The 24,888-nt window shown below is 41.6% G+C and overlaps 1 protein-coding gene across 1 annotated transcript in view; it reads left to right on the plus strand.

Annotated features, from left to right (window-relative positions):
* TRHDE (thyrotropin releasing hormone degrading enzyme) overlaps positions 1 to 24,888 on the plus strand; it is a 3,000,980-nt gene that overhangs the window by 504,391 nt on the left and 2,471,701 nt on the right. The window lies entirely within an intron of this gene.

A 24,888-nucleotide genomic window follows, 5' to 3' on the forward strand; every position in this document is an offset into this window, starting at 1 on the left:
TGAAAAAAAAGTAAATATAGAGTGACAGACTGTGAAGGCAGCTTAGTTAAACTCACTAAACCAAATTTAATTAATCATATCAAAAGACTCCTCAACATAAAGAAGTATATTACATGTCCCTGCTACAACTCTTCAAACCATGGAGAAAAGAAGAACAATTACTAGATAACTATGACTCATATGAGGATGCTTTCAAAGCAAATGAAAGCACTATAACTGATGTAAACTTTACACAGTACAAAACAATGTTGCACAATGAACAGCAACATGAAGAAGAACTCCAAGCCCAACCAGATAAGGATACTCCTGACAGTAGTCAACCTTCTGTAACAGGAAGCCAAGAACCACTGGGAGAACCACTAATAACAAATGAGGCAGAATTAGCTATGATAGAAGTAGAAAACACCATGTGTCAGTATGAAGATAAGGAAAACTTAACTATACTACAATCAAAACTAAACAATGAGCAAAGTAGCATTTTTCAAGAAGTAACAAAACAAATTGCACATGGTGTAAAACATGAAAATAAAGAATGTTCCTGCCATAATTATACACCTATACTACTGTACGTCAGTGGTGAAGCTGGTTCTGGCAAAACATTCCTAATCAAAATCATTAGTAAGTTCCTTCAACAATTGACAAACAACAAAATGTCAGCTGTTGTCACTGCCCCCACAGGTTTAGCTGCCTACAACATAGGTGGTGTTACATTACACCGATTACTACTATTACCAGTAGAACACCAGAACAAATTAGACTATTACAAACTTTCTGCAGAAGCTGCAATGGAATTACGCAGAATATTGAAACAAATGAAAATGCTACTAATAGATGAAGTGAGCATGGTCTCCAACCTGATGTTAGCTTTGATTCACCTCAGATTACAAGAAGTACTCAAAACAGACTATGAAGAGCTCTTTGCAGGAAAACACATTATTGTTTTTGGAGATCTGCTTCAATTAACACCAGTAAAAGGTGAACCTATTTTTAAAACATTAGAGCACAAACTCTGCCGTAAAACTGTTGGCAACATTGGAAATGTCAACCTTTGGCAACATTTCCAATACAGAGAATTAACAGAAAACATGCGCCAATCTGCAGATCTAACTTATGCCAACATTTTAAAAAGTTTGAGAGTTGGTATACTTTCTAAAGATGCAGAAGCAACATTAAAAACCGGGCACATTAATGCACTTTATGGCGATAATGCATGTGCTACAGATGTCATGGAACAATTAGCCCACAAAAATGTCAATTGTATGGCCTTAATGCCAACTCTTGCAAGCTGTTTCAAATTCAATGAAATCATGCTAAGTAAAGAAATGCAACCAATAATGGAAATTAGCGCCACAGACAAACTAGATGTACATGGTATGACACTACCAATGTGTGACCAAGCCACAACAAGACTAAATAATTTAGAAAAATCAATCTCAAACACAGCAGGCTTAGAAAAGATGTTAAAACTATCCTTAAATTGCAGAGTAATGCTTAAACGTAACCTTGACGTGGACCAAGGATTAGTTAATGGAGCACTGGGTACAGTTGTTGGCTTTCAAACATACCCACGTGACAACAAAATTCAGTTTGTCAATGTACTCTTTGACAAACTTTCAGAAGTAAAACGGATAGGACGATCAACAGCTAGATTCCTTCTCTTCAAAGATATGTATGTACGCAGAGAACAATTTTCTCTAACTCTTGCATACGCAGTCACGATTCATAAATCACAAAGTCTTACCCTAGACAAAGCAATGATAGATATTGGTAACACAGTCTTTAAAGAAGGCATGAGCTACATAGCACTATCACGCTTACGTACACTTGACGGTCTATTTCTAATCAACTTTGATGCAAGTAAAGTAAACGCTGATATTCCTTGCATTTTAGAATATAATAGACTTCGCTCACTATACACTCCCCATCTAAACACATATTCTGTTCCACAAAAACTAAAATGTTGTAAAAGAAAACTAAATCAAACAGAAATGCAACAGGACGTCACTGCAAATCCTCCAAAGAGAGTAAAAGAAACTAATACTTCATTAAGTACCACAAACAAAAAAGAATCAATTAGAGAAAGTAAACCAGGTAATTCTTTAAAGAAGGAAGACAAACTCCAAAAAAAGCAGTTAGATACAGAACTACCTGGACCATTTAAATTCTCAAATATAGTTGGTATAAGTTGCTATGCAAATGTAGCAATGAATATTCTATTTCAATTACCACCAATTGTTGACAACATTTACTTACACAGTACAGACCCATTGTGTTTGCAAATGTTAGTACTTCACAGAAATGCAGCGAACAATCCTGACAACACATCTAGTGTTTTTGGAATAAGACAATAATTGGACTACTGTGCTGTAATGGTGAAATTAACTATAAACTCACAGGAAGATCCACAAGAATTTCTAATGTACTTACTACAAGTACTGGAAAACAAAAACACACCTATAAATGAAATCTTTCAGATTTCATACATGTGGAAACATACATGCACTCTCTGCAACAATGTGACACAAGACGAAATCCCCAATGAACGCTTCATATATATATCAATACCAAATTGTGAATCCATTCCATTTCAGCAACTTGTACAAAATGCAAACCATGGTACATTATGCTCTACCTGCAATTCAGATAATCGCTCCACGTTAGTAATACAAATACATAGTAAATCCATAATACTAATGCTTCTACGTTACAATGCAGATGGTACCAAAAACAACTGCAAGCTGACTGGATTCACACATGGTCAAATATCACTTGGTAAGAAAACCTTCACAACAATAGGTATAATCTACCACGCAGGAGACACAACCAATTCAGGGCACTACACTGCATATATAAAAAAGAAATGTGGATGGTTTGAATGTAATGATAGTACCATTACTCTAAAGCAGAGATTACCAGCAAATCTTACAAACTCTTATTTGATTTAAACCTTTAAATAAATGTGTGTTAAAAAATATAAACTGTTAGAATACTCCAAAAGCTATCTAACTGCTCAAAGATTCTACAACAACTAATCAGATAAATGAAAACCACTAAATTAGACCAAAGAATACACAGTCAGAATTCGCCAATTGGTATCTAACTGTCCCAAAATTATACATTTGTGTTAAAATAATATAAACTGTTAGAATACTCCAAAAGCTATCTAACAGCTCAAAGATTCTACAACAACTAATCAGATAAATGAATACCACTAAATTAGGCCAAAAAATACACAGTTAGAATACGCCAATTGGTATCTGTCCCAAAATTTAACAATATCCAAACAGATAAATCAAAACCACTAAAATATATTAAAATAATAGACAGTTAGAATACGCCAATTGGTATCTAACTGCTCCAAAATGTTATAATATCAAAACAAATGAAGAATCTGTTACTGCTCCAAAAAAATACAACAAAGCAAAGTATAAAGCATTAGCCAGAAACAACAATTGAACACTGAAAACAAACAAACAAATAAACTGTAGCATAACAGAAAAAGGGTTTTTTTTTAATCCAACATGGATTTTTTTTTCTCCCACAGACCCAATGATTTTAGCAACAAATACAGAAACTGAGAAAATTGCACAGTACTCTGATTTGTACTCTACTAAATATGAGGGTCGAAAAAAAATAAAAGTATATTGCTTATACAATGTAATAAGTCATTACAAAATACTAATACTAACATGCTATTTTCTTTTATCACAGAAATGAAGAAGAAACACATGGACTCCCATTACTAGACCAAACAGTAAGTATACAATGATAAGGACAACCATAGCAGCATATCACATCAATAGTATCTAATACCTTTGTTCCTTATACATTTGTGTTTCACCCAAAGTTATAAGCAAATATGAATGTGATATGCTGCGGTGGTTGTTGCCAGGGCATACAATCTTGGGTGCATGGACAAATGGCCATGCACCCAAGACTCTATGCCCTGGCAACAACCACCGCAGCATATCACATCCATAGAGTCAAACATTTCAAGTATGATCTATGGGAAACTTTTAATGTCCGCGAACAATGTGAGTGTTCTTAGAACACTTTGAACTTGCCAGCGAACAATACGGACACCGTTTTCAGGACACCCCCTACAAACATTTCAGAACAACGCGAGTGTTCTTAGAACACTTTCAATTTAACAACGAACAATACGGACAGCGTCCTAAGGACACCCCCTACGAACATTCCAGGACACCGGGAGTGTTCTTAGAAGCGTCTTCAGAACACCACATCTTGTTTATTTGCGAACATTTCAGGACACCGCAAGTATTCTTAGGACACATTCAACTTGACAAAGAACAATACGGACAGCGTCCTCAGGACACCCCCTACGAACACTCCCCGGACACCGGGAGTGTTCTTAGAAGCGTCTTCAGAACACCACCATCTTGTTTATTTGCGAACATTTCAGGAAACCGCGAGTGTCCTTAGGACACATTCAACTTGACAGAGAACAATACGGACAGCATCCTCAGGACACCCCCTACGAACGCTCCCCGGACACAGCGAGTGTTCTTAGAAGCGTCTTCAGAACACCCCCATTTTGTTTATTTGCGAACATTTCAGGACACCGCGAGTGTTCTTAGGACACATTCAACTTGACAGAGAACAATACGGACAGCGTCCTCAGGACACCCCCTACGAACACTGCCCGGACACCGCGAGTGTTCTTAGAATCGTCTTCAGAACTCCCCCATTTTGTTTATTTGCGAACATTGCAGGACACCGCGAGTGTTCTTAGAACACATTCAAATTGACAGAGAACAATACGGACAGCGTCCTCAGAACACCCCCTACAAACCTTTGAGGACACCGGGAGTGTTCTCAAAAACGTCTTCAGAACACCCCCATTTTGTTTATTTGCGAACATTTCAGGACACCGCGCGTGTTCTTAGAACACATTCAAATTGACAGACAACAATACGGACAGCATCCTCAGGACACCCCCTACGAACACTGCCCGGACACCGCAAGTGTTCTTAGAAGCGTCTTCAGAACACCCCCATATTGTTTATTTGCGAACATTGCAGGACACCGCGAGTGTTCTTAGAACACATTCAAATTGACAGACAACAATACGGACAGCATCCTCAGGACACCCCCTACGAACACTCCCCGGACACTGCGAGTGTTCTTAGAACAGTTTCACTTTGCTTGCGAACAAAACGGACACATATTGACTCCTTAGAACACCCCCTAGTCAGTTTATTTAGAACATTTCAGAACACCTGTGATGGCCGCAAACAAATCGAACACAAAAAGAATGTCTAACACATAAAAAGCACAACTTTCACCTATCTCATACACTCCCACCCTCCCCAAAGACTCCTACACACCAACACACTCTACAAAATACATATTTTGAACAAAGTTTCACTGCGCTGTCCGGGGACGTCCGCGAACCAAGATGGCGGGCGCTACCGAAAAATCTGACACGCTTCACGCTCCACGCCGTCCAATCAGCGAACACTTTGCATGTCTGCAAACATCACGCAAGACGATTGGCCAATCAGGACACTTTCCGCGGAGCGAACAGGGAAGTGTGTCCGCAAACCGAACACAGATATGACTAATTTCTTTTTACCTACTTTTTGGTCATTTTAAAAGAAACTACTGGACGGATTTTCACCAAATTTGCAAAAGAATGCTTTCGGGACCAAGCCGCTGCTCCTGGTCCAAATTTGGTGGAAATCCGTCCAGCGGTTTGGGCTGTAGGCGCGAGCAAAACTTTTTTCCCATTCACTCTATGGAGAGTGAGTATAATGTATACAAATATGAGCATATAGAGGGAAGGAAGAGTAATAAAAATAAAACTATGAGAAAGTGCTGATGACCATAATGATTATCTTCATGCACAGAAAGGATTGCTCTCTTTCAAGCCTGTATCTCCCGCTATGTATATGTTTCATATGATGTGACTGGACCCTAAGCCTACAAATATAGTACCTTTTCAATTTTTACTTCCTGACTGTTACTGAAGAAAACTATGTGGCTTTGATATGTCAGTAAAGGATAAAAAGGGAGAGCCAGCCATGTGATGTCATCAGTGATGTCATCAATGACATTTGTGATGTCATCTTTGATGTCCTGAGTGTTAGTGTTTGCAGTGCACGGTGGCGTGAGTTATGTTTGCTTATGTTACAATAAAGGCCGAATTTCAGGGGTTTTTCGGTTTTACTTTGAGCCATAACGTCCCTCTAACAAAGTTTTTTCACTGAATTTCATAGGTTTTTAGTAGCGCAACTTAACCATAACGTCCCTTTAACAAAGTTTTTTCATTGAATTTCATAGGTTTTTAGTGCACAACTTAACCATAATATCCCTGACTTCATATACATGTAACATAGAACATATTAACCCCCTCGTAGTGATTTTCATGTCCGCGTACACCCGCCATGTCCGCGGACACATCGAAAATCTGAGCGTGGTGAATGTAAATTTAAATAGTGTGCCCCATTTCGCCTTTGAAGTTGGCTCTGAAAAGAGCCGTTTTTTTTTTTTTTACAGATGCTTGACAGACACCTGTTATTTTGTATTTTTTTTTTGTTTTTTTTTCTTACTTTACTCCTAAAATCTTCACATAACCTTCTCCAAAGCAACCCTTACATTCCAAAATAGAAAGGCATTTCCCTTAAAAAAAGATAAAGAAATGCCATCTTCTTTAAAATTAACAGCATTACTGGCATCAATATTCTCATTGTTACAGAAGAACATACCAGCTCTAAGCATGAAGGCACACATGCCTCGGTTGATGACACACCTAGCAATATTTTGCTGAGGACAAAAAACGGAACTATTGTCCCATATTGCCCTAGGTAGTAATCCAGAAAAAATTACTTTTGCATTTGGAAGGATCTTCATTACTGCTTGAACCAAGCGTTCCAAATCAGCCAACAAAGTAGGGGCACTGACGTTGCCCAAATGGAAAGCACCATAGTGCAAAACTACCACATGCGGACTGTTCATCGTGGCCATATCCTCACAAACTTGTACAATTCCCTGTACATTGCAATCAGGCACACTGCTCCACACCACCTCCACTCCTTTCACATCAAAGTTCTTTGCAACATGCCTGCATTCAGCATACTGCTGTAAACCATGCACAAACATATCTTCGAGCACCAACACCCTGACTTTCTCCACTTCTGCCATCTTCACCACACACAGTCTCTTTCAACACAAATACACAACCTCGACATCTGATTGGCTGATCCGTACAGTCTTCTTTCCATGTTGGATTCCTGGAAAAACCCGGATGTAGCACGCCCTGTCCACGAACAGCCGCGGTGTCCGCGGACGGCGTCCACTTTACTCTCATTCCCTCATTGCATACAGCTAAGCAATCACACAATACGAATAACATCCTCAGAACAACCACATTTTGTGAATTTTCGAACCTTTCAGGACAATTATTATTTCATTATTCACCATATTAACATTAGACATATTATACTTTCATCTTGTACTCTGCACACAATGCTATGTTTCTCCATTAGTAGCTCAGTTTACTAGATAGAATCCCATAATACAATGCTATTTATATCAATGCATCGTTCAAAGCACTAATAATGGTATGATATTTATTGCAATATCCTTGACACTTTTTTCGCAACATTATAATAAAAATCCCTAGTACACAAATTCCATGAAAAGTACATACCCACGTGATGTCATCAGTGATTTCATCAATGACATTTGCGATGTCATCTTTAATGTCCTGGGTGTTAGTCTTAGCAGTGCACGGTGGTGGCGCCAGTTATTTTTCAAAGCTTACCATAACTTGCGATTTTCAGAGGTCTTTCGGCTGTACTTAGAACCATAACGTCCTTTAAACAAACTTTTTTTAATATCACGCAAACAATATACAAACATGGCGTGCAAAAACCAACTTCTACAGATGGCTTTACACAGAATGTTGCAAAGTAAGAATATATGCTCGTTCACAGTGAAGGTCAGCTGCTTCCACAACTTCTACAGATGGCTTTACACAGAATGTTGCAAAGTAAGAATGTATGCTTGTTCACAGTGAAGGTCAGCTGCTTCCATTTTTTTCTCGGCCCCGGAGAGGCTCACGAAGCGGACTATAAGTTTGTATTGTGTTTTGACCTTGACACACAGAGATTGTGATGAAAGACTTCTCTTGAAGGAGTGTTGCTAAAACATAAGAGAAGATAAAGATGAAATTTCTGAAACGAAACCACTTTTATATATTATATCACTATGCGAAAGATCGTTGGCACACGCGGAGTCGTATTTTGGGACTGCACCACTCGTAGACAATGGAAATTGCAATTGTACTGTAAGTAACCCTTTAGATTACTTTATACCAAATATAATTACAATAGCGTAGCACTAAAGACCGCTCAAGTTGAACTTGTTTGTTGAAAGTGGCATAATGTTTTCTACTGCGCAGTATCACCGCCAAATTGATCCCCTGTCGTTTAGAGGGCTCTGAAAAAGGCAGACGACACAGGGTGGGTTAATAGAAATAATTTAACCGGTCTATAGGCGGTCAAGCGCTCTACTCACTGTGCCACTTCACTGTAGCCTGTCAAGTGGCACAGCGAGTACAGTGCTCGCTTTGACATCCGTGCACAGCTTGCTAACGCAAGTTGAATCCCGGCAAGGCCAAACTCAGCCTTTCATCCTTCCGTGGTCGATAAATGAGCACCACACACTGTGGTTAATAATAAGCACCGCTTAGATACCTCACGGTTCTTAGCGCTATATGAATGGGAAAATATTATTTTATTATTAACATACTCTGTTGCACTATCTTCGATAGCAAATATTTTCACACCCTAATAAATAAAATGATGATTTTTAATGAAGATCGGCTGGTGAGACTAATTTATGTTTTTTAAAACATGTATGTGGCTCCATTTTGCCTATGTCACGATTTACAGACTCCAGCGGATGGGGTCTTCAACTGCCAGGTGCATGTCCAAATATGCAACTTCATGACCCTCACGATTTTATGGGACAGTCGCCAAGGACCAATATGCCCTTACGCAGTACTAGCGGCTACAAACAACATACCAACCAATAGTGTGGTCTAATGGCTCGTTGTTGGAGCAACCTTCCAATTATCAGAGCGACCATTAACTGCTTTTATCATAAACCAACAGCCTATCTACCGCAAAGGAACAACGCGTGGCTCCAAATAAACTTTTGCTGATCGACAGCAGAGACAATAGCAATCGCTGAATATTCACTAAACATTTCATGTGAAATAAATGTACTTTACCAAATGTACAATCATGCTGTTTACTTTTAAACCACAGTTTCATATTCCGAATTGTGGCGCACTGAGTTGTAAGCTGATCTAACACTCTCTGTACCGCAAAGGAACATCGTGTGTCTCAACATGAACTTTTGCGGATCGACAACAAAGACAAATGCAAATTGCTGAATATTCTATAAACATTTGATTTCAAATAAATGTACTTTACAACATTTACAATCTTGCTGTTTGCTTTTAAATCACAGTTTCATATTTCGAATTGTGGCGCGCTGTGTTGTGACATAATGTGTGTTGTCTTCCGGGTTCTGTGTAAAGTCGAGTAGTACTGGAGACGACTGGGCGTGTTTGATTACGCACCCTGTAACATCACAGAGAGAGGCGGGGAATATGAATGCTTTGATAATATCTGGTTTAGGGGCGGGAGATATGATTTAGTGTCGCAAAAGCAAGTCAGCCAGGTCAATAGCGCCAGTCATAGGATTATCACAGAATGTCGGCGCACACCAGCCGGATTTATTGTTTCTTTAGTGGACAAAAAGTCAGTTGACGCCCCTAGGAAATTGTACTATTAGCGGACAAAAGGAGTGCTCTTAAAACACTTTCACCCTGACAACGAACAATACAAACAACGTTCTCAGAACACCCCCATTTTGTGTAATTGCAACCATTTCGGGACACTGCGAGTGTTCTTAGAACACATTCAACTAGACAGAATACAATACGGACAGCGTCCTGAGGACACCCCCAGTTTGTGTATTTACGAACAATTAAGTATACCGCAAGTGTTCATAGCTCATTTTTACCTTCCTTGCAAACAAAAATGACACATACTCCGTCCTCTAAACACCCCACCATTTAGTTTATTTACAAAATGCCAGAACAGCCGTGTTCTCCACGGACAAATCGAACGCAACAAAAATGTCTAGCACATAAAAAAACAAAACATTGAACCTATCTCATACTCCCCCACCCTCCCCAAACACTCTTACACACCAACACACGGCACTAAATACATTTTTTATCCATGTTTCACTGCGCTGTACGCGGTCGACTGTGAATACAAGATGGCGGGCGCCACAGAAAATCTGACACACTCCACACCACTCGCCGTCCAATCAGCGAACACGTTGCATGTCCGCGGACATGACGCAAGGCCATGGGCCAATCGGGGTGCTGTCCGCGGAGCGAACAGGGAAGTCCGTCCGTGAAGCGAACACAGATATCACTAATATTTTTGCCTTACATTTTGGTCCTTTTTAAAAAAACTACTTGACAGATTTACACCAAATTTACAAAAGCACGCTTTTGGGACCAGGCCGCCGCTCCTGCCGCAAATTTGGTGTAAATCCGTCCAGCGGTTCGGGCTGTAGCCGTGCGCAAAGTTTTTTCCCATTCAGTCTATGGGAAAAAAAAAGTTTTGGGACCCCCCTATAACTTTTCTCCCCCTGGACGAATCCTCACCAAACTTTGCAAAAATATTCAGAGTGACCCAACTATTTTTTCTGCAAAGTGTGGTGAGGATCCGTCCAGGGAGAGCGAAGTTATAAGCCACCCAAAAAGTTCTCTTCCTATGGAAACAGCAACTTAACCATAACTACATATACTACTATATAAATATAGGGGTGGGTGATAGATTAGGTTGAGGGGAAGTGGGGGATTGGGGGGGGTCTCAGGTTTTAGACCAAAAAATGGGTCAAATAAATTCAATTAAATGTGATTAGGTCAAATGTTTTAAGTCAAATAGACCCAAACCCTTCAGGATGCTCTTAGTCAGCTCCACACTCTCTCTCATTCATATTTACAGCCATAGGCTCACTTAAATCTTGATCTGGGGCTCTCTGTGCTTTTGACACTCTCAGAACATTTCCCTTACAGCCGTCCACCATCTCGCCTGGCAACACTGCTGCCAATGTCCTTTTCAGTTTTCTGTGCACAAAATGTATCTGGAATTGAGTCTCTAAACCCATTTCCCTCGTGCTCTTTTTCCAGAACACTTATTTGGGCATCTTCATCTGCCTTGCCCGACAAGCAATCCCTATTACCAATCCTACAGTATTGTAAGCAGGATCATTTGGGCTACATTGCGCTTGTTTCTTGCACTTCTGCTCAGTTTGTACAGCCACGTCAACCTGAATCTGATTCAAGTTCACACACAGAGCCACTGTGTGCAAGGTTTCTTTGATTCCCTCAGCGTCAGAGTTGCCCCTGTCATTCACTAATACTGAACCAAGAACCTGTAGAGAGTTATCCATCTTTTTACTATTATCACCATCTTTACTCATTGTAATACTAAGGGATTTCAAAAATGACCTCTTACTACTGTTGTTAAGCTTTGATTGCTTCATGTGTTTGGTCTTTTTCATCAGTTTTCCCTTTATTTTGTCCTGCCATATTTTAGGGACGTAGTATTGTTCCTTGACCTGAACAATTTTGGCTACTATTGCATCAGTCTGTGGCACTTTTCCATCAAATGCAACCCCTGATTTTATAGGAGCACTCTCGGGTTTCCCATTCTGCAGTGGGGCAATAGCTCTTACATTTATTACCACCAATTGCTCTCCACACTTTTATTCAAGTGATTTGCCACTCCCAACTTACAGCTCTGTAAATCAGACCCTGCATGATTCCCTCTTGCCAAAATCCGGTCGAGTAACGCTTCTTGAGCTTTGGAGTCTTGTTGAAGGTGTTCACACCAAGCCAATAAAGCACATACGATCTTGTTATTTTCATGAAATATTGGATCATGTGAATTAACTGAAAACTGATAAATGTGCTTAATTAAGACAGAAAGTATTTGTTTGCTGCGCCGGGCCCCGGAGTAGATACATTTGATGTGTTGGAGGAATCTGAGCCCGTTTCGCCTGCTTCCAAAAAATATTGGAGGAGTAGTAAATAAAAGTCTACCCATTCTGACTGGGTACCGTTCATGCCTTCAGTCTCTTCTTAAGCTGCTAGAAATTCATAATCAGAGACACCAGTGGCAGTTGGGAGGGTAGGGTGTTAATTAGTTCTCCTCTTACCCTTCCAAGGCCAGACGGGCCCAGGCGCTGCTGAGCCACTAGTTTACTGTTTTGCATGGAAGTAAAGTATGCATCTATTGAACCAACCCCTTATCTTTTTATATTACTTCGCTAGGGAGTTCATCCATTTCAAAGGGAGATTGAGGCAAAGGAAGTTTAATGGCAAGGTTTAACGCTGCCGAGGCATCATGCTGCAAAGCCTGGGTAACTACCCCTACTTTCAATCCGCTTCTTAGATCGTAGCTAGTTGGCTTGTGCTCATTGCCATTCTCCCTCATATTCACAGGCAGACAAGAAGCTGCAATTATCAGTCATGCACTACAAATGTCTGTTTAATATTAAACAATTCAGTTAGTCACAGACGTACCTTGGGTGCTGTGATTGTACAACTCTGTGGTAATGTGATAACGCACACGTCAGAGGGTCACCAATTCCCTCAAGTGCCTCACTTAGGCATCCGATAATCTCTGAAAATCAGGGCCTAAGATGCAAAGATATTTCTGCTCACAGTCACACAGCCACTTACTGTGGACTGCAGACTGGCATTTGCACACCACTTCACGTCCGCTTCGTGGGAAACTGGATATTTCAATGTTGGTGGGCGGAGCTTCCCCAGCACACACGTACATTTCACATAGAGAAAACAAAGGGAGTTCAACACAGCATCAGCTCAGCTGAAGACTGCCACTTCCACACCACTTCAATCAATCATTCAAAATATTCAAGTTTTCAGTGGCCACATGGCAGAAATGTCACCAATGCAGATAAGCTGAGTAAGCATAAAAGGCCCACATCCAAGGAAACTAGCACCGTGTGTCATTGTGACAAACTTACTTCTGCCCTGCAGGAGTACAAGGATGGGTAGTAGCTAAACCACTTACTCTGCCCCAACACTTCTACAAACCAACAGAGATCGCCATTGTACAGGTAAAACAGGTACAGCTAAGAGATATACCCAGTGCTTTAAATGAACAGGTACTTGCCGGTCCTCAGTAGCTGCACTTCTTTTCCGGTAAACCCTTACCGCCTACCGTGTAATGAGGCCCATAGTTTGTTGATGGCTTGCCTGGCCGACAGTGTTGACATAAGTATGACACAGATCAACTGTGGTTTTCATTATTATATGAAATACCAGCCACCATACCCCAAACTCCAGTATGGCTAATGTTTAAACATTAATCTGCCAGGAGGATGGTGATTTCTTATAATGATGTAATTTGGGAACAGAGGTGCATAGTTTAAATGTAGCATCTGTGCTGAAGTGAATTTCCTGTCAAGCAGGCTGTCAAGAGGGCACCTGTGACCTTTGAACCTACCTTCTGCCATTAGAGTGTAGGCCCTGCAGATCAGGATACTGATGCAGCCAGGCATAGGTGAACACTATGCATTTGGAATGGAGTTTGTTAAAATGGGAATCGATTTCTGGAATAGAATTTCCTGCATCATTTCATTTTTTATAAAAATTAAAAAAGCCAGGGCTTCCACACTCTTATCAGATGCCACTCCTTAATCAGTCTGGAATAAAAGCATCCCTATTCTTCAGAAAACAGCCACAGCCATTATCTGTGCACCTAGTGCATGTATTAGTAGTAGCAGTGAACAAGGAAGGGATGCTGACCCTGAGCTTGAGGCATCTCCCAATGTGACTCATAGACAGAAGAATGTGATGCTGTAAAGCTAGAGACATTCTTCGCTGCTGGGGTAAAATCAAAAGAGGATGGGAAAGCACTGGAAAATGCAAGAAGGTCCAGCTATGATTGCAGACAAGGCAACTCCTTCAGAAGAATGTGGCATTGGTGTTGAAGGTGAGAGAAAGGCCAAGGGCAGCCATTTCCCATCATCACAATTTTCAGGTGATGATGTGGATGCCATTGACCGTCTAGGTACCCCGACAGGTACCCTAAAATGCCCACATCAATGGTTTGGGATTTGTTTGCTACTGATAAGAAACAATAACCACATTGCAATCTGCACACTCAGCCAAAAACAAGCGGAAAGCCTGCACACATTATACCAGTGGGGGAGTGTGGAGTCAGTTGGAAAATAATCATTTGGGGTGAATTGTGTGCTCACCAGGAAAGGAGAAAAAGTGGATGATCTGCTGGAAATTCTTCTGAACGTACAGCAATTATGGTAAGGGAAAAAGATGATGCTGATTGTGATTTCAGAACACATCCTCAAGATGTGTTGAGAGCATCAAGCCACATACTCAGTGCATATGCCTCCAGGAAGTATGCTTATGATGCCCATGTTTGTTCAAAGCCAGCATAAAGCCTCCATCAAGCACCACAGAAACCAACCATTACTTTTTACAAAGGGTAGTCAGTGAAATTGTTGGAAATTCAATTCCTGCCTTAACCTTGGGTGGACCCCAAAGAATTGCAGGAATTTCTTGAAGCCATTTGTCCGAATATCAGATACCCGACCCAGTTTTCCACAATTGTAGTGCTTGATCTTCATAGAACACTTTTAGCAATAATACATAAATCGCTGATGGAGTCTGCCATGCACACCATTCAAGTGACAATGGGCATGTCGACAGCTAACAGACCATGGGGCCTCATCAAAAGTTGGACAGTGCAGCAAAAATGTAGCAGTAAGGCGATTACTGCCGCATTACCGCTCTGCCCAACTATGAGTTCAGTGGAAAGTCTCACAGCTTTATCTCCAGCTTTGAGCTGAAGGTAAATCTGGTGAGACTCCACCCATTTGCGGTGCTGTTACCGTGGTGCAAACTGCACCATTGTAATAGCCCCCAGCAGGCCCCAAAAAATGGGGATTTAAAGCCTGACAGCAACTCGTTTTCCAGCTCTAGTAGTGCCGGACTGAGTTGCGGTAACAGTATTTAATTTGGTGGTATCATGGTGGATTTACCACCAGGATACCACCAAGGCTCTGATGAGGCGCTATGCTTATTACGAGTTCTGTGATATCTGGGTGGTAATTCCACACAGATACCATCAGACTGTATTTCCTTTGCCGCCACTTGGTCCGGCAAAATTACCTCCAGATTACAAGTGGCGGTGGTGGAGTAACTCCCCATTTTTTCAGAGTCCACAGGACTCAATGGGGCATTTTCAGCAAAATTACCACAATGGAAATACTGCCACAGTAGTTTTGCTGGAAATGAGCAGAAAGTCAGCCGATTTACCTCCAGCTCATGGCTGTAGGTGAATCCTCTGACTTTCCCCAAACTCATAGTTGGGAGGTGTGGGAATACGGCGGTATATGCTAATACTGCCACATTTATCCTGCACCGGTTCGTCATGACACATTGGGCTTCTTTTAAAGAACTACACACTAGTTGTTCAACACTCCCTACCTCAAATGCCCTAGCACAAAATGTTTGCCAGGAATCAACTTTTTCGATGTTTCCCATGGGGAAGGGGTACTTACAGCAAACACCCTGGCAGTATTCCAAGCCAAGATTTTGGGATGATTTGAACAAAAGTGTTAACTGTTAGCGCTGTTGTAAATGACAATGGTAGTAACATTGTAAATGCAATACCTTATTTTTTCCTGAAAATGGAAGATAGGTTGACAACGTAACTGTAAGTATGTCACCCAATATTTGGCCATTTGAACCATTCTGTTAAACCCTGAACAAGCTGAACAGATTTCAAACCACAAATGGCTTTCCCCACTTCAGCCTCAAACAGGAGGTTTCCACCCATTAGAACCAACCCAGTTTGTGCCTTAATGCTCCTATGGACAACACAAAGCTATCACCAATCAAGATGCAAAGTGAAGCATGATCATCCATGTCTTTGACTCTTTTTCAGTGGGTATTGTGAAGCAACACGCAAGTTAAAGCACATTGACAAACGACTGCCACACTGTCTAGTCACAAATACATAATCACAAAAAATATAAAAAGGGAAAAATGAAACAATTGAAATGGAAGTTAGAAAAGGCCATCTGTGAAAGAAGGTCATGTCAAGCCTTTCCTCGGAGCTCCAAGTCTAGTCCTCCATATAGTCCAGCTTGTTTTGGAGTTCTCGGAAACATAATGTGTATATTCTTCTTCAGTCCCTCAGTGCTATAGAGGTGGTGGGCTTTGTGGGTTGGTGACAATGCCAGTTGGACAATCACATGATTCAGCTCCCACACCCGTGCAAGTATCTTTTGGCATATTGACTATCCCACACCATTGGAGTTTCCTGTCTGTGGCTGCAGATTTCCATCTGAGAACAGGAAACTGTAGTATAGATCATTTAGTTTATAGCATAATTTAGTATACAGTAAGGTTTAGTAAATAGTATAGTTTAGAGTTTATAATTTAGAGTTTACAGTGCATTTAAAGTTTAGCGTATTTAGAGTGTTTAGAGTGTTCACAGTTTAGTTCTTGGGCCTCATCACGAGTTGGGCGGTAACGCTGGAGCTATTAGCGCCGGCGCTAATAGCCCTACCGCCAAACCCCCGGCGCTATTAGCGTCAGATGACGGGTTTGGCGGAAAGGTTATTGCCCATTCCCCATTCCCCATGGGGCCCATTTGGGAATTCCTCATCCCCCGCTGGCGGTAATCGCGCTGAAAATCAGCAATTCTGCCGCGGATTTCCCCCCAGCTCAGAGCTTGGGGGAAATCCGTCAAAGCCATGATCTGGTGGACCCTTAAATGCGGCGGTAATAGCGCTACCGCCGCATTTAAGGGTTACCGCCAGACTCGTGATGTAATTTAATGTTTAGTTTAGTTTTGGAGTTTTTTAAAAAAAGTAAAGTTTAATGAAATCTAGATATCTCAAGTTAATTGCTCTCACTAACTACCTCCATCTGCTGCTACTTCGGGCTTGGGTGACACAGCCTCCCATATCGATATGCATCTCCGCAAGCACAAAACCTCCAGTGACAGTCTCCAAGAGAAAGCAGTAGCCAAGCTAATCCCAAAATTGTGTGTGTTGTGTGCATACAAGGACTCACTTCCACTCAATTAATGCTCACTGTGCATGAATACACGTCTGCAAATGTACCTATGAGTATTTCATTTTCTGCTAAATGTACTTTAACCAGAAACACAGTTTACAAATAAGAGTTTTCATGTTTTATGTCCTGCAAAATGTGCTTAAACAAGTAATACAATCCACAAATGGTGTTATGCTTCTAAATCCCTGAGCACAGCTTTATGTTTTTTAACTACTTCACACACACATGTGTGTGAATATTTTAGCAACAAAGAGAGTTGACAATAAACCGCATCTGCTAAATGAATAATGTGGGCAAAAATACGTTGACACCAGCATAGGAAGAAAGAAACTGGTACACTTCACAACTTTGCATAACTGTAATGTGGGAAGCCTTGTTACCCTTAACCCATTTCTGTTCTTGGAGACATTTAAATGCAAAGCAATACATGAATACATTAAGTATGTTATGAAGATTGGTTTGTGTGATCTTGATAATTAACTTTTTAAAATAAGTTCTTAAGAAAATAATGTTCACGATGGTTACGCTGCTTGCATCCGAGTTTCTTTTGTATATGTGAATTGTGTCCTTATTACCTATGACATGAAGGGCAGAATTTTTTTATTTTAAGATTTAACGTGTGCTTAAATACACAACTTCAAAATTGGTATTTAGGGTCTCAACGTGTTCCTGTGTACAGTTATGCTCACACATTGTGGTGTTACATGTTCAGTGTGTGGTACTGGTCATTCGAAATTCCCACTTGCATGTAGTCATTTCCACTCACTTGTAGACACATTTGATGATAGTCCCAACCTTTGTCCATGCAGGTTCCTTTGATGGTACATATAGGGCAGCTATCTTGGTCAAGAACATTGTACTGCCATTCCCCATGCTACTCGGCTGGATTGAATCTTGGCAAACGTATGTGTGTGTGTGCTTATTACATCAGGTGAAATGCAGAAGTTGTTGCATGAAGATCTTATGGATCAACATGGTTCTGTTAATTTAATATTCCCACTGTCAGTGAACTATTGTGCATTGGTTTCCTAACAAGACAGCAACTATGTGCTTTTATCACTTATGTCCAGTGTTGCATCTTGTGAAATTTGGAATAGACTTAAAACATGAATCTTCGATGTAGTACCTGTATCTTCTCCGTGTGTTAATTTGTCCCCTGTTGTCTCAATTCAAGTTAGGCTTTCACGATGCTGCAAATTATTTTGGACTGTTCTTTAACCTATGTTGAGTATGTTTTTGAGACAGGGCATATGTTCAATTGCTTGTTGTGCTAAGTTGCCAGCGTTGGTGGGCATTCTCATTACACTCCGATGTCATCGCTCTTTTGTCATTGGTTTTGACAGCTTAATTCGGATTTTTTGACTTGACTATGACCACTGATGTATGCAAATGTGATATCCTTGTTTTTTTCCACTTGGTTTCTACTCATGGTTATGCCCAATTCTCCATCTACTCATACTCAATAGGTCAGTTATGGTGTTTTTGTCTTTGGGTTTATCCATTCAGTGCAACTATAAACATTCACTTGAAAAAATACGTATCCTACTTAATCATTTCCAACCTGTCATTCTCATTACATTTGTCTTTTGAAATTATTTTTTTTTCTCTCAATCCGGTGACACCATGGGCCACATGAAAGAAAATATTGCATAAAATTGTGCATTTTGTTTCAGCAGGGATTTTTTGGTGTTGAACTTTATACTACACCAGTCACCACCATAGTGGCCTTACACTGCATTGGCAATTGTGTTTCCTGCTGGGGTTCTAGACTATGTGGAAGAAGGGCAAAAGTTGAAGTGTAGGAGTAGCAGGAATAAGAAAGGGATGTCAGTGTGGACTTTTATCCCCTTAATCAAAAGCAGGCCTACCACTTAAGAAGCGGGTATATGGTTGTACATAAACCAAGGTTATTGTACAAAAGCTCCAGGGAGTGGTTAGATGGTGTTGCAGGACCAGACTAACCCAAGTCTCAACAATACAACATCAGTTGACAGTTTATATACTTTTTTGCAACCAAAAACACTCCCAGATACATTTTATTACTCTCCACCTACCAAACATGATTGGACAAAACATTATGATTGGAGGCAGCAGGCCAGTCTATCAGAGAGTCCATCCGACTAATTCCATTTTTGCTTAGCTGCCCTACACTTGCGTTTAAGGGCAGCCAGATCAGAGTCGAACCAAGAGTTGCACTTTTTGGAAGGCTTCAGTTGGACCCTCAAGACAGGGGCAAAAGTATCAAGGGTGTTTGAGATAGAGAGATTGAAGTTAGTGAGGGATGTGTCAGCGTGGGAGTCAGCTGTAGGAGTAGGAGGCAGAGAGTAGGTGGAGGCAAAGGCAGCCACAATCACTCTTTTCATGGGTCTGGTGAGTTTGAGACCGAGTGGCTGCGCCGGGTGTGCTGATGCAAGAGGAGAGGTGAGCTTCAAGTGTGATGAGAGAAGAGAGTGGTCCGTCCAAGAGAGAGTGGTAGTGAGCGGGATGGTGAGATGGATGTCAGTAGAGATGAAAGCATCCAAAATGTGGCCTCCTGTTTGCATGGAGTCAAAGGGTAAAATAGAGAGGGAGAGAGAATCGCATAGGTTGCAGAAAGGTCCTGAGGAGTCAGGAGAGTCCAGATGGATGTTGAGATAACCCAGGAGAAGGAGTTGAGAGGAGGAGGAAAGTACAGTAGAGATCAGATCAGCCCATTCCTAGAGGAAGAGAGTGGACTGTCCTGGTGGCCGATAGAAGGTGGCCAGAAGGAGATAAGATTTAGGAGAGACTAGGCACTCAAAGGAGGAGTAGACATGAGTAGGGATGATGGACAAAGGTATCCAATCTGGGAAGATCAGGGCCACTCCCCCTCCTGTCCCCTTTGGCCTGGGCACAGAGAATCATGTATCCTTCAGGGAGGAGTGTGCCAAAGCTTGTGACAAAGCTGTCTTTGAATCATGTCTCCGTGATGGAGAGCACATCAAGATTCATAGGTTTAAGGAGGTTGCAGATGTCAGACGAGTGTTTGACAGCAGAGGGAGAGTTAAGTGTTGCAATATGGAGCAGTTTGCCATCTTTGAAGGTCTTCCATGTGGGGAATCCTGGGGGGGTGGTCCCCCCGTGGGTGTCAGAAGAGCCAAAGGGTCAGTCGAGGGTGGCGGAGGAGCCAAGGCCGACAAGGGAGTGGGAAAGTGTGGAAAGGTGAGGGAGCCTGTGCAGAGGAGGAGGAGGGCACAGTAGGCAAGGGAGCCTGTGCGGAGGAAGTGGAAGGCACAGCAGGCAAGGGAACCTGTGCAGAGGAGGAGGAAGCCACAACAGGTAATGGAGCCTGTTTAGAGGAGGAGTAAGGCACAGCAGGCAAGGGACCCTTTGCAGAGAAGGAGGAAGGCACAGCAGGTAAGGGAGCATGTGCGGAGGAGGAGGAAGGCACAGCAGGCAAGGGAGCCTGTTGAGGGGGAGGAGGAAGGACCAGTTGGCAAGGGAGCCTGTCCAGGGGGAGAGGTAAGGTTTGAGAGGTGAGGTCGGAGCCTGTCAAAGAGGAGAAGATTGGGTTGAGGACCCTGAACCATGATGGTTCCATTCTGATAGACATTAATGATGACCCTGGAAATGGTGAAGAGGTCAAGGAGGACCTCCCAGCGGATTCCACCATTGATGGGAGAAGAGGCGAAAGTTTCTTCCAGCCAGCTTTAGTGATAAGAGAGTGATAGGAAATATAGAAGCAGTTAGAGAAGATAGGAGAGATAGATAGCTAGCTGCGGTGGTGAGGAGGACACTTACCAGGCTGATGTACTGAGGCACAAGGAGATGGGGCCAGGATGAGCGGGGAAAAACACAGGGGGAGGGGGACAGTGAGTGGGGGGAGGCACAGAGGACAAAGTAGGATGTTAATGCAAGATGTGCTCACAGCAAACACTATTTTTAAAGGTAGTAAAGTAACAGTTGTGCACCCAGCAAAAAGCGATTAAAAAAAAATTGTAGCAGCAAGTACACATCCGTGTTCGATTTTAGCTAAAGCAGAATGAAACATAATGCAGCATGGTGCAAGAGTAACAGAAGCACCCAAATTTCATTTTAAGCAACACACCCCAACGTTTTTAAATGCAGCAACACTGAATGCAGATACTTGTATACATGTATGAAAGAAGTAGGTGTAGTAAAAAGGAATGAGGTTAGTTAAGAAAATGGATTGAGAGTACAGCATAGGCAATGCCTCAGGAGAGTTAGTAATGGTAGAACAGCCAAACTCACATTCATTACTGCAGCGATCGTGGGAGGCTTTTGATCCAGAGACAGAGGACCAGTCCTGGAATTAGCCTGGTGGACAGAACATAGTTAGAACTGAGTTTCTTATGGCACTCCAGGCCCTCCACTGCCCGGACAGGCACAGACAAGCTCCTTAGAAAGTGGTCTTTGAAACAGGGGCTAGCTATTCACCTTCCGGCTCTTGATTGGCTTGACATGGAGAAGGAAGGCCAATCAGAGTCAGGCAGAGGCAGGAAGCTGAGCACTCAGTGAATGGAAAAATGAAGCGGTCATTTTAAAGGGGCAAAGAAGGCAAAGGCACTGCATGGCCCTTTGGCCAAAAACACAGCCAAAGCTTGAACTAGCACATGTTTTTGGAGGGGTGCGTAGCAGCATAAAAGTGAAAGCCAGCAATGGCAAAATTAATGCATTTTGTGCTTGCCACCATGCACACTCTAAATGCCCTAAATTGCAGTCCCAAGCCTCTTCTGGGCTTACCTTCTCAGCTGTGATGTTGGAATTCACAGCTGTGCTGTAGAGATGATGAAATTCAGCTTCAGATGCAGCCAGCAAGAAGGAGCTGCGTGTTTCAGGCGGAGTGGACACAACAACTTTGTTACAAGGCAGAATGGCACACCCCTATGTGTAACTTGAGTTTGATAATTAAGGGACCTGAAGCATCCCTCGGTGGAAATTCACCTGAGCAAGTTTAGGGACAACTGTGCTCTGGATCATGTTACCTGATGAATTTAGACTCCTTGGTGATCTGATGTCTTTCCAAATGAGAGACCAAAACATTTATATTTTGTCTTATCTTTCATGCTCATATGTGCCCTGTCAAATGTACTGCTCAGTGCTTAGCAGGCAGTCTGGTTGTTAGCGCTATATCAGTGAGAAAAGATAGAGAGATTAGTGAATGCTGGTAGACCTATTGTGCAAAACTGGACCAATGCTGCCACAATGAATTAATGATCACATAGCCCTGTGTATGTTGCACCGTCAGTGAAGGCAGTGATCATTGACAACGTGTTTTCTTTGGATAACTTGTGAGGTGAGCAAGTAGATACCGATGAAGTCACCAGCCCAGCGGTGGTAATTACCCATACATCCTCCAGCAAGCGCCAGACCCTTTTCTCACTGGAAACTCAGTGTTGGGAGCCTCCCATTCCTACTTCCAAAACACATTGAATTAGAGAGTTGGGAGGTAGGTTGTGTCATTTAGTATCAACATGTTAAAGAAACAAAGGCAGAAACAAATGTTTATACCAACTCATCATGTTGAGTGATTAACTTAGTCATCTACTTGATTAATACTCTTTAATGACTTGTTAGAAACATTTTTTTTGCCTTTGTTCCTTTAATTTGTCGATCAAATCAGATGAAGTTGTTGTTTGTGATTTATAAAGCTTGAATATTAGTGGAAGATTTAATTACAACCATATTGTAATAAAACATTTTGGAATAGATTCTCGGAAATTATTTTTGATAATACTTTTTTTGAATTGTATAATTTGGAGTGTGCTTCACCGTAACATTCAATTGTTATGTAACAAATATTAACATTTGACTTTGATAAGCAGCCAACCTTTAGAGTATAGAACTAATAACTTTTTTTTAAATCGTTTGAAATGTGTGTACTATACATAAAACATCAGTAACATCAGAGGGTGGTCCACATCCTCTAATCTTAATGGTTTCTTGAAGTGCTCCTAGGGAAGTGATGATATCAACTGCCCTAAATTGCTCTTAAAGAACTAGCTAAATGTCTTGAGCTCCCTAGAAACACTATGAGGCCTAATCTCCAACTAGTTGCATTTCAGGCCATTGAATCTCTCTCATAAGACTCCTCCATTGGGGACGCTCTCATTAGGCCTAAAAACAAAACTGTCAAGAAAGAACAGTTAGTTTGTGTGTCCACTTTTTGTCAACACAGTGAGACAATTAAAACTATTGTTTTGAAAAACTTGAGGATTCTCAACTCTACTGATCTCAATTTAGAGAAACCCTTATTCGCTTTCAGAAAAAGTAAACATTTAGGGCAGAAACTCACTCGGGCCACCAGACTCCCTTTCCGTACTAATCAGGTCAGAGACATTAACTGTAACCAGGTGAAAGGCCACTACTCGTGGACCTCATGCGCAGCTTGTAAATTCTCAAAAAAAAACGACAGTCTTTTCCTACAATGGCTGGACTTGGGCACTAACTACATTTACTACTTGCAAAAGTAAGAATGTAATTTATGCCATTCAGTGCCCATGCCAGCTTTTGTATGTAGGTAAACTTCTAGGGAATTCCACTTCTGCATCAATGAGCACCATTCTAACATTAGAACACGCAACTTATCGGCTCCACTAGTGATTTATTGTGTAGAAATGGGGAACAACCCAGATTCTTTAATTTGGTTTTGTTTAGAAACATGTTTTGCCAATAACACAGTACAACTGGCTAACAAATTGTCCTATAAGGAACAAATGTGAATTTTTAATTTAAAAACACTCCACAAAGGGCTCAACACATTAGAGCCGTCGGACTTCAACATTCATTAGTGTGTATTGCCAGCTTGCCCTGTAGGTACATTTTGAGTGCCCAGTGAACTAGCCCATTCATCATTTTCTTAACCCTTTGCTTACATTGGAGAGTGTTGGCCAACCTTTGTCACTTTTTGCTGTCTGTTTCTGTATCATACATGTTTATTTTACAGATACCATCCATATCAGAGCATCCCTGCCTTCTTGAGTCATCTTTTGGTAGCTTCTGTATTTTTCACAGACATTCCGACTCCTTCATCCATAGAGGCCTCTTGGCTCATTTTGAAACCAATTTGAAGTTGTTGGCTCAAATGCCGTGCCCAGGCTGCACTACAATTCCCAGAATGTGCTTGGCTTCTATTCGGCAGCCTCTAATTTAGATACGTCAATTTTTTGCCTTTGTGTTCACTTTTCGGCACTTTTCTTAGCAAGCTGCTGCTATATCTATTATTTTATAGTGGGATCTTGGGCAGTAACATAATTGTTTTGCCCCATGACTGTGCCCCTTCACCTTTGACACTTGCAGACTTTGCAGTGCCACACCGCTTCTGCCATAAACAGGCTTTGTTTTCACATCGGCTGCAGCCAGCCTTCTTGTGTAGGTTCTCTACACGCATGCGCAGCTTTCCGATTTCAAATCTACTGCGGGACGAAGAGACAGCCACCTTGCTCCTTTCCGCGCTTGTGAACCGATAGAGATGGCATCCGTTTTTTGCAGGTAAACGCACGGTCAGCCTCTTGGTTATTAGCATTTTAGTCACAGATTTTGTAACTATTCACTTTGACATGTTGTCCTCTGGACCGCTGTTATCTGCTTTCGAGCGCATTCCATTACTGCAATTGTGGGAGCAGTTCTAATTAACTCATTTGTGTGCCGCGCATGAACTCGCAAATGCCCCTTGGCCTCTCTGACCCGATGTGGCTGTCTGTAGGCAGTTT

The sequence above is a fragment of the Ambystoma mexicanum genome, chromosome 12 (genome assembly GCF_040938575.1).
Source record: "Ambystoma mexicanum isolate Mex_15411 chromosome 12, UKY_AmexF1_1, whole genome shotgun sequence".
Taxonomy (NCBI): Eukaryota; Metazoa; Chordata; class Amphibia; order Caudata; family Ambystomatidae; genus Ambystoma; species Ambystoma mexicanum.